Source organism: Adiantum capillus-veneris, chromosome 17, assembly GCF_014529385.1.
Source record: "Adiantum capillus-veneris isolate H3 chromosome 17, ASM1452938v2, whole genome shotgun sequence".
Classification (NCBI taxonomy): domain Eukaryota; kingdom Viridiplantae; phylum Streptophyta; class Polypodiopsida; order Polypodiales; family Pteridaceae; genus Adiantum; species Adiantum capillus-veneris.
In genome coordinates, this window is record NC_140947.1 from 84,502,217 (window position 1) to 84,513,195 (window position 10,979).

General features: G+C 44.9%; 1 pseudogene; it reads right to left on the reverse strand.

The window, feature by feature from the left end:
* Nucleotides 1-3,146: 3,146 nt before the first annotated feature.
* On the reverse strand, nt 3,147-5,563 carry LOC147437602 (uncharacterized; annotated as a pseudogene).
* Nucleotides 5,564-10,979: the final 5,416 nt, after the last annotated feature.

Sequence of the window (10,979 nt, forward strand, 5' to 3'; positions counted from 1 at the left end):
AGACATCTTGAAGCACTAAGACAAAATAGCTGCAATCTACAAAAACTTGCAAATCTGCTGAACCTGCTATCGTGGTTCTTGTAACGCTTTCTACACTCAACGAGTGTCCACAATCAAGCGTACATACAACCACTGTACTTGTACAGTAAATCTCTGTATACTGCACTTTGGAGACCCGTTCAAAAACTTGTGCGAAAAACCCCTAAAATTTTTTTCGCTGCACGAGGCGCCTTCGGCATCTGGTCGTGGATTGCGAACGAAGGGATTGTGATGCTTGCTCTCTTAGCCTCTCTTGCCTGCACCAGGCTCTGATACCATGTAAAGAATGAGGATGCAAGAGAGCTACACAAGACAAGCACAAAGCACACAGAGATGGAAAGCTTCTTCTTCTTCTTCACAGAAAAGAGAGTACAAAATGACTAAGTGCTAAAGCTAAAAAGTAGCACATATGTACATGCGGTCACTAAGTGTGAACTCGCTAGAAGCGTACTAGGCTGGCACTATAAGTGTAGTCCAGCTGTAGAATCACTGGCAGAGATCCTCCGTGTCGGTCACCTAACGCGCCAGTGAGTAAATGCCGTAAGCGGCCAAGACCCGTAGTGCATGCCAGCTCAAGGTGTAGATCTCGACATCTCAACACCCTTATCTTCTGCAGACGACCCAGGAGTCCCGTTCTTTCAGTACACTGTTTGACTGGGACGTCGTATACTAGCAGCACAGAGAGAGGCCCGCCCCGCTGCAGCACCGCATTGGTAGGAGGAGGGTCTCAGAGCTGAGTTCTTGGCAGCATTTTGGGAGAGGTTGTGGGACTCCAGACAGTCGAGGCGAGTCACCTTGTTTCAGTGGCTGGTCGCACATAGAGCTACAGCAGTTGGGAGCTGGCTAGTGCATAGTGGTCTCTCGGCCGCATGTGCAGCTTGTGATCATCTTGTGGAGAGTCAGCGTCACTGTCTTTGGGACTGTCCCTCAGCCCAACAGGTGTGTCTACGAGTTCTTTGACTGATGCCTGCTCTCTCCACGGCTTGACAGTACACTTGGGGAGCAGCGGCTTGGTCCACCCTCACGGGCCCGACACTTCAGTTTGAGCTATCTTCCACCAGCAGGGTGATAGTGATGCAGGAGGGGCGACCTACACTTCAGCTTGCTACAGAGCTTACTCCATAGGAGTGGTACAGTGAGAGAGAGGAGTGTTGGGAGCTCATCAGTGGCCTGACACTCTGGTTCATCTGGCGGGCCCGTTGCTTCCGCATCTTTGAGGATCGCTCTGTGCCACCAGCAGAGACTGTTCGCGATTTTTGGCTAGAGCTGATCCACACTCTTAGAGGACAGCTTGAGGGACTACAGGGCAGCTCCGACCACATGCGAAAGCGCAGAGAGGCTTTCCTTTGACTCTGGCGTCCTGGGCCTTTCTACACCATGGTCCAGGCTGTACTGCGATGGCACTACCGACCACTTGTGTGGCTTTTCCCTCCCCCCATTTCTTGATTTAGCCCCATTGTACATATGCTGGTTTTTTCATTGGGAGAGTCTCCCACCATGGTTGTTGTAGCCCTCTCTTGAAGAGGTGGTTGTAGCCCTCTGGGCAGTTTCAGTAACTAATCGAAGGATCTTTTGCTCGGAAAAAAAAGATTTCTATCTCAATAAGATGACTAGATACTCTTATGAGTGCATTAAAGTTTTGGAAGGATGAGATGGGTGCACTGTAATCTAGGTGCATCAAGAGTTCTGAACATGATGAGATTGTTAGATTGAAAAATTGAAACACGGTGTTGAGTGCGGACTAAATGTGTGATTTGTGAGCTGCATGCTGTGTAAATGTATTGTCTTGTGGGCATGGTCAGGGGCATGGTTTGCATGAAATGTGAAAAGAAAGGATATGAATCTAATAGTAACAAAATTTAGTAGCAAGACATCTGTGAAAAGATTAGCGCGGTCTGAATGTGATTGCTTAATGGTTACAATAATCATGATTTCTATTGAGACCCTCGACAGAAATGTGATTGATCAGTGACTGGTGTCTTTGTGAAAGTGTTGGATTTTTGGAGTCTGGTGCTCGAGTACATAGTCACTGTCTACTGAAGAAAGTTCCTCTTCTTTGGTTGTTTTGCAGGTGTAATCGAGGGCGATTACAATTCTTTGAAGAGGGGGGAATGTCATAAAGTGATGATGTGGCGCGTCCAAGTGGAGAGAATTGGCCCAGAGGACAAGTGGAACTGAACCCGAAAAGTGTGGCCGAGGGGCCTAAACAGAAAGGATTAGGGTTTTCTATAAAAAAACCTAACCCTATCCAACTTATGGAGCACCGACCGAGGGGCCTAAATCCTACTGATCAAAAGCCTAAGGGCTGTGAAATCAACAAATTGCATAGGCTGCTGCCATGTGGCACTGTGTATGGATTTGGTGATTTGCGCTGCTGTTTTTGGTAGATTTGGGGGCTAGCTTTTGGTCCACTGCTTTTGGATATTAGTGCTTTTGGGCATCCCTTGTACGTTTATAAGTGCCCAAAGGGCCACTCTTGAGGGAGCATTTGGATGCACAGTCTCGGAGAGAGTTAGATCCTCAGAAGTTGTACCTTGGCAGAATGTTGTCAAACCCTCCTCCAAAGGCCCCACTCTCTATGGCGAGAGCGGTCTACTATTGATTGCACAAATCTCTACAATGCTATGGACTTGCCGACGATGTCGACGACGATGAGACGGGCTGAAAACTGAAAACTCTATGGGCTGAAATCTGCAAATCTTGTATCTGCTAAATTTTGACTCTATGTCAATGACGACGGTAATTCGACGACGATGCGCTGAAGACGCAGATGCTGAAATCTGCGAATAGCGGGCTGCATAGTTTTTTCATGCGGCAACCATGCGTCTCACTTGGGCGGGTATGGAAGCCCAATATAAGCCCGATTCAGACCCCCTGAAGATTCCATATGTGGAATACCATACGGCACTAAAAAATTAGTGTATATATATATATATATATATATATATATATATCATAACAAATAGAAATTAAATTTAAAACACTAGACTCTAGAGAGCAACCCAAAGCCACATAATGCATTAAAACATCATAGGAAATGTAGAATCTAGCTAAATCAAGGAGTCGGGAGCCAAGAAACAGATCAAGATCTCTGATCAATAGATACATCAATGAATCATGATCATACTAGAGGCTACAGCAAAGAAGGAGATGGAAAAATATGGAGCCTCCAAAACCAACAAGGCTGTATATTGAGTACTCCAAAATTCAAATGACAAAACATAAATAGAGCCTAGAGGGTGGAGTCCAGCCGCTTGATGCTAAATAGTGAATCCAAAACATAAGTAGAGCTAAGAGGAGTCAGGACCGAGGCTAGAGAAAAATGCAATGAGCTCTAACTCTCCTCAAAGGCCACCTCCTCATCATCATCCTCATCATCACCCTCATCATCCTCATCCTCATCCTCATCCCAAGCCTCATCCTCAACAACGGAGCATGAAGTACCAATATCAGTGGGCATGCTAATCGGAAGAGACTCCATAACATCATCAGTGCTCTGTGAAATAGCCTCCTGAATCTCCTGCAACTCAAGCAAGCGCTCCTCATCCTTCTCTTTGTTAAGCATCTCCAATGTCACCTCCATTCTCTCATAGCCGCGCTCTTTGATCTTGCATAAGAGCCTCAACTTGGTGTGTATGTAGACAAGCTTCTCGGTATGAGCAGGAAGTATCCTATTTCTTCTCTTGGTGTGAATGAGAGAGAAGGTGCTCCCATGTTCTCTCACATGGAGAGGCACATGTCCCTTGAGAAATCACCTTAAGTGCAAGAGTCTGCAATGTGGGCATGCAAGCCCCAAAAGTCTCCCACCATTTTACACCCTCTTGCATTCTCTTTGGATCCTTTGCAATAGGATGAGCAAATGAATTTCTTTCAGTGAGGAAAGTTTCCAACTCATCAATGAGTGTACCCTGCATGGTCAAATCACCCTTGGTATACCTGTCCAAAAATGTCATCCACCCATCATGAACCTCACTATCATTGAATTGCCCTCTTCCTTGCCATCTAGGATGCAACAAGTATCCCACAACATGCAATGGTGTGTGCATCATATTCCATCTATCAACGCATACTTCCTTGATCTCTTGCATCCTTGCCGCATCAATACCTTGCATGTTTTGAATTTTCTCAACCATGCGATCCGTAAGCTCATACACAAGCCCCATGGTGGCTCCTTCCCTATCAGCCAAATGAAGTATCTTCAAGATGGGAGCACAAATCTTCAAAATCAACTTGGCCTCTTGCCAAAAGGATGCATTAAACACGATTTCCAAGACCACTATGGCCTTTGCAGTCCTGGATGCCTTCATTTTCACAAATTTTGCATCAATCATAAGCCTACTCACACCTTGCATACATCTCTCATCCACAAGACTAGCCAACATGATGAAGTAGTAGGCAAATCGAGTGGCTGATGGCTTCAACAATTCCTTCTTGCTAAGCATTCGAAACAATGCCAAGACAGTGGACTTCCTTGTGACAAATGTGACAACCTTTGTTTCATCTTCAAGAATTTTTGCAATCCAAGGGAGCTTCCCAATATCCTCAAACACGAGGTCCAAGCAATGGCATGCACATCTCGTGAAAAAAATGTGTTTCCATGTCTCTTCCACCATTTTCCCGGCCCCAACACAATTAGTTGCATTGTCCATGCATACCTGCACAACATTGGAGGGTCCTACCCCAATAATCACATCCTTAAGCTGCTTGAAAACAAATTCTGATGTCTTTGTCTCCCCAGATGTGTCCACAGATTTCAAAAGCACAGAACCATGTATAGAGCATGCAAGAAAGTTAATGATAGACCTACGTCTAGTGTCATACCATCCATCACATACAATTGTGCATCCATGTTTTTTCCATTTCTCGCGCACACCCATGATCTCATGACCAATGCATTTGACCTCATCATTTAACGTTGTGGTGCGCAAAGCATTGTATGTGGGAGGCACATAAGATGGACCAACTTGTCCAATTGCCTTGACCATTTCCAAAAAGAAAGGACTCCGCACTTTCCATTCAGGAATGTCCTCTGCATAAAAAAACCTCCGCAAGGCTTGATATGCTTGCTTGCGTGCTTGCAAGCTAAATGCACTTGCCAAAGGCCCTTGTGAAACCTTCCTCTTCTTGCTCGAGGACCCCACATTTGATTTGGAAGCCGAAGTCCCAGTGGCACTTACATGAGCACTCCCTGATGCATGTATACTCATTGAGCCTGAGGCACCTCCTTGAGATAGAGAGGCATTACCTCCCAAATCATCCACCAAGGCATCTACAAATGCATTTGGGTCCTTCCCATCATTCTGTACATCTACATGCAATCTTGTGACCACCTCTTTGACGTCCTCTGGCACACTTTCACATGGGCCTACACCATAGCCAGAGAGGGACAATAAATGTGCACAAGATGGGAGGGACCGCCGTCCCAAGTAAGCCCACAATACTTGCATTTACATGTAAATTTCCCTTTCTTTTGAGGCTTCAATTGTTCTACATACTGCCATTTGGGACGCTTCACTTGGCCCATCTGGATTCTGCAAACTTGCAAGGTGCACACTGCAAACCTTGACAAAGTGGAGGCCTCACAAGTCAAGACTCAAGAGCAGCCCACGGCCCACGGGTAACAGAGGACGTAGGTGAAGAATCAGCCGCGCGTTGGAGAGTGTGTGGGTAGGGCTCCTGGCTCGCGGTCTCGACTCTCAAGCCTCAAGCGAGTCTCTGTGTGCAGAAACAGCACCGCTGCAGTTTTTAATAAACTCATGCAGAAACGTTTTGGGGGCACCATTGACAATTTGGGGGAAATTTTGCCAGCTCGTCAAAATCGCCCTGCTCACGTCTGGAAACGGCAATCATGCTGCAATCATACGCGGACACGGACGTGGCCGGAAGCCAGATTGCCCAATCGGACGTGTATGAAAAAAACTATAGCGGGCTGAATCTCCAAACGCTCGCTGATCTGACCCTGCGACAAGGATCTACTGCGGGAAGGTGAGATCTGCGAGGTTTGGGGGACTGTTCTGCGGTGTCTATATGCTGCAAATGCAAAACTCTGATGCTACTAGGTGTGTTAAGTATGGAGCCTGATTTACCCTTGTAATTTTCTGTGGTAAAAGCGCACATTTGTAAGGCCCCCATTATGAGGAGAAGCCATCGTGCGTGAAGGAAAATCACTCACCGGAAACCAAAATTTTCACGGACAAGAATCAGGGGCAACTTTAAAGGCCTAGGGGGTGGAGGCCCCCGAGACTTTTTTTTCGCCGGAATATTATGGCCGGACGGCGGCCGGAAAGTGGTCGAAAAACAACCGGTCGGTTGGCCAGTGGTCGGTAGTCAATGGCCGATGGCCGGTGGTCGGAAGTCAATGGCCGGTGGCCGGTAGTCGGAAGTCAATGGCCGGTGGCCGGTGGCCGAATTCAAAAGCGGATTTGTCTTCTCAAGGGCGGCCACACATGGGAGGATTGGAGGGTCCGATTTGGACTTATTCGCACAAGGGCGGCTACACATGGTTGTCTCTCATAAGAGAGGGAAGCCCTTTGGGCCTATAAAAGGAGGCCATTTCTACTCACATTTCATAGTGTGAAGTTGATGCAACAAGGTGAGTGTGAGGTGGTGAGAGTGAAGCAAGGCGGGAGCTCCATTAAGGGTATAATCCCTTTGTAAACTACTTCTTGTTTTGAAGTACTAAAGCCATTGAGTGGCTGCTTTCCCGTGGACGTAGCCCACATTCGGTGAACCACGTATATCGTGTGTACTCTCTCTCTCTCTCTCTCTCTCTCTCTCTCTCTCTCTACTCTATAATCTCGTGTATATAATTCTGTCTCTCTCCATTAAGTAATCTACTCAATTAATTATTTAGCTACGTCTTATTTCCTAACAACTGGTATCAGAGAAAGGTTTGCTCGTAGCTAAATTATCTCAAGTAAAGGATTCCTTGAATTGAGTGGGAGTTATGGCGGAGGAAGGGAAGCTCAAGATTGAGAAGTTCAACGGCAAAAACTACCAACATTGGAAGATGCAGATTGAAGACTATCTCTACCAGAAGGACCTCTATTTGCCACTAGGCGGTCTTAAGAAGAAGCCCACAACAATGGCAGATGAAGCATGGATTGTCCTTGATCGAAAGGCACTGGGAACAATCCGGTTAAGCTTGGCGTCAACGGTGGCCTTCAATGTTTCGGAGATGAAGACCACGGAGGACTTGATGAAGTCACTTGACGACTTCTACGAGAAACCATCGGCATCCAATAAGGTATTTCTTATGAAGCACTTGTTCAATCTAAAGATGGCAGAGAATGGTTCAGTTGCAGAACACCTAAATGACTTTAACACAAACATAAGTCAACTTCGATCAGTGAAAATCAATTTCGATGACGAAGTGCGAGCTCTCCTTATACTATCATCTCTACCGGATAGTTGGGACAGCCTTGTGATGGCTGTAAGTAATTCTATCTCTGGCACAAATACTCTTAAGTTTGATGATGTTGTGGGTGTTCTCCTAAGCGAGGAAATGCGAAGGAGAAGCACAGGAGAATCATCAAGTGCTGCACTATCAGTGGAAACAAGAGGAAGGCTTAAGGAGAGGTTCAAAAACCAAAAGGGTCATGATCGCTCAAGGCGGAGCAAGTCACGCACAAAGTCAGTTCTTGAATGTTGGAACTGCGGCAAGAAGGGCCACGTCAAGAAGGATTGCTGGTCCAAGAAGAAGAAGGAGACATAGTCTCAAGACAACAAGCCAACATCGGAGGCCAATGTGGCAGGTAAAGTAGAGCAAGATGCTCTAATTCTCTCATTAGACAATGTGTCTAATTCTTGGATAGTAGATTCCGGGGCTTCATTCCATGCGACACCACACAAGCAACATTTCCAAGACTACACCAAAGGTAATTTTGGGTATGTATACTTGGGAGATGATGAAGCTTGTGAGATTGTCGGCAAAGGTACAGTTTCTGTGAAAACTGCTAACGGAAATGAATGGAAACTTAAAGATGTTAGGCATGTTCCTTCTCTTCGCAAAAATTTGATCTCTACAGGACAATTGGACGATGAAGGTCACAAAATTGCATTCGGAAACAAACGGTGGAAGATCTCAAAGGGATCTTTGGTGGTTGCCAAGGGTGAAAAAGTCGGTACACTTTACTTGTGTACTGTTAGCACTCAACCTTCAGCTTGTGCAGCAACTACAAAAGTTGACAGTGCGGTGTGGCACTACCGACTTGGGCATATGAGTGCCAAAGGAATGCAAATCCTTCAAACAAAGAAGCTTTTACCAGGTTTGAAAGAAGTGGACTTAGAGTTCTGTGAAGATTTTGTTTATGGTAAACAAAAGAGGGTAAAATTTCATAAATCAGGAAATGAAAGAAAAAATAAAAAACTTGAGTTGGTTCATTCTGATGTTTGGGGTCCTGCAAGTACACCATCACTTGGTGGCTCATTGTACTATGTAACATTCATAGACGATGCGACTAGAAAAACATGGGTTTATGTCATGAAGAATAAATCCGATGTATTTTCCATATTTCAAAGGTGGAAAGCCTTTGTGGAGAATGAAACAGGTACTAAGGTTAAATGCCTCAGATCCGACAATGGAGGCGAATATTGTAGCCAAGCTTTTGAAAGCTTTTGTGCTAGCAATGGAATTCGGAGGCAAAGGACAACCCCAAGGACACCTCAACAAAATGAGATTTCGGAAAGGATGAACAGGACAATCATGGAACGAGCACGAAGCATGCGGCTACATGCAGGCCTACCACTTGAGCTTTGGGCGGAAGCTGTAAGTACGTCTGTGTACTTAATCAATCGGTCACCCTCAACGGCATTGGATGAGGGAGTTCCAGAAGAGGCATGGACAGGTAAACCGGTAAATTATGCTTTTGTCAAAGTGTTTGGGTGTGAGTCTTTCATGCACATAGATAGAAGCCTAAGATCAAACTTAGATGCAAAGTCCAAAAAGGGTTTCTTCATTGGCTATGGAGAAGGAGACTTTGGGTATCGCCTATGGAATCCTGAAGATGGTAAAATCTTAAGGAGTAGGGATGTAATTTTTAATGAAAAAATTATGTACAAAGATTACTTGGAAAGAAAACAAACAAAAGAAATAGGTGATGAGTACATGGAGCTTGAGGACGGTGAAGACTCAAGGATTGCAAACGGTGACAATGTGCAACAACGTCAACCAAATGAGGAGCCTCAACCTATTCCCCGAAGATGTACAAGAGCAAGTAGACCTCCAGAAAGGTTTGTTCCTTCCTTCAACCATCTCTTGATCTCAGATTCTGGAGAGCCGGAATCATATGAAGAAGCCATGCAACATGAATCCAAAGAAGAATGGACGAAGAGCATGCAAGTGGAGATGGACTCACTACATCGCAACCAAACATGGGAGTTGGTTGAGTTGCCTAAAGGTAAGCAGGAACTTCAAAACAAATGGGTGTACAAGCTAAAGGAAGAAGAAGGTGGGAAGAAAAGGTACAAATCTAGGCTTGTGGTAAAAGGTTTTTCTCAAAAGAAAGGTATTGACTTCAATGAAATATTTTCTCCTGTTGTAAAAATGAACTCAATTAGGCTTGTCTTACGCCTTGTGGCTGCTCATGATCTAAATCTCGAGCAAATGGATGTAAATACGGCATTCCCTCACGGTGACTTAGAGGAGGAAATCTACATGCTTCAACCAAAGGGGTATGAAGTAAAAGGTAAGGAGAAAATGGCTTGCAGATTAAAGAAGAGCTTGTATGGTTTAAAGCAAGCATCAAGACAATGGTACTTGAAGTTTGATTGATGGATGTTGGATCATGGATTCACAAGATGCAACTCGGATCACTGCGTCTACACGGAGAATTTGGGAGATGGGAAATTCATCATCCTAATGTTGTATGTTGATGACATGTTGATTGCAAGTGCTAACATCCAGGATATCAAAGACCTAAAAGAGGAGATGTCCAAATCTTTTTCAATGAAAGATTTAGGTGCTGCAAAGAGGATACTTGGTATGAAAATATCAAGGGACAGGACGAAGAAGACAATAAAGCTATCTCAAGAAGATTACATCAAGAAGGTACTAGAAAGGTTTGCAATGCAAAATGCAAAACCAGTTTCAACACCTTTGGCTGGTCATTTTAAACTAACGAAGGATATGTGTCGAAAGACACAAGAGGATATAGCCTATATGTCTAAAGTTCCATATGCTGCAGCGGTAGGTTCTCTAATGTATGCTATGGTCTGGACAAGGCCAGACATTGCACATGCAGTGGGAGTTGTGAGTAGGTTCATGGACAACCCAGGTAAAGAGCATTGGCAAGCTGTGAAGTGGATACTTAGGTATCTAAAAGGGACAACAACAAATGCTTTGTATTTTGGAGGAACTGATATTTTTCTAAAAGGGTATGCTGATGCAGATATGGCAGGTGACAAAGATACTCGAAGGAGCACTACTGGCTATGTGTTCACGGTTGGAGGCACAGCAGTAAGCTGGGCTTCAAAGCTGCAGAAAGTGGCTTCACTTTCTACCACGGAAGCAGAGTATGTAGCAATGACGGAGGCAAGCAAAGAAATTATGTGGCTTCACAGATTCTTAGAAGAGCTTGGATTCAAACAAGACAATTGTGTCTTGTATAGTGATAGCCAAAGCGCTATCCATCTTGCGAAGAACTCAGCCTTTCATTCAAGGACAAAGCACATTGAGGTGAGATATCACTTCATACGCACTCTTTTGGAAGAGGGACAACTAAAGCTAGGAAAGGTGCATACAAGTGAAAATCCTGCAGACATGTTTACAAAGGTGGTCAACAAGGAGAAGTTGAGCTTTTGCTCATCTTGAATCGGCATTCAAGGATAAGAAGCCAGAATGGAAAGCAGTCACAGGTTTGGTTTGGAGATCAGTCTCCAAGTGGGAGATTGTTAAGTATGGAGCCTGATTTACCCTTGTAATTTTCTGTGGAAAAAGCGCA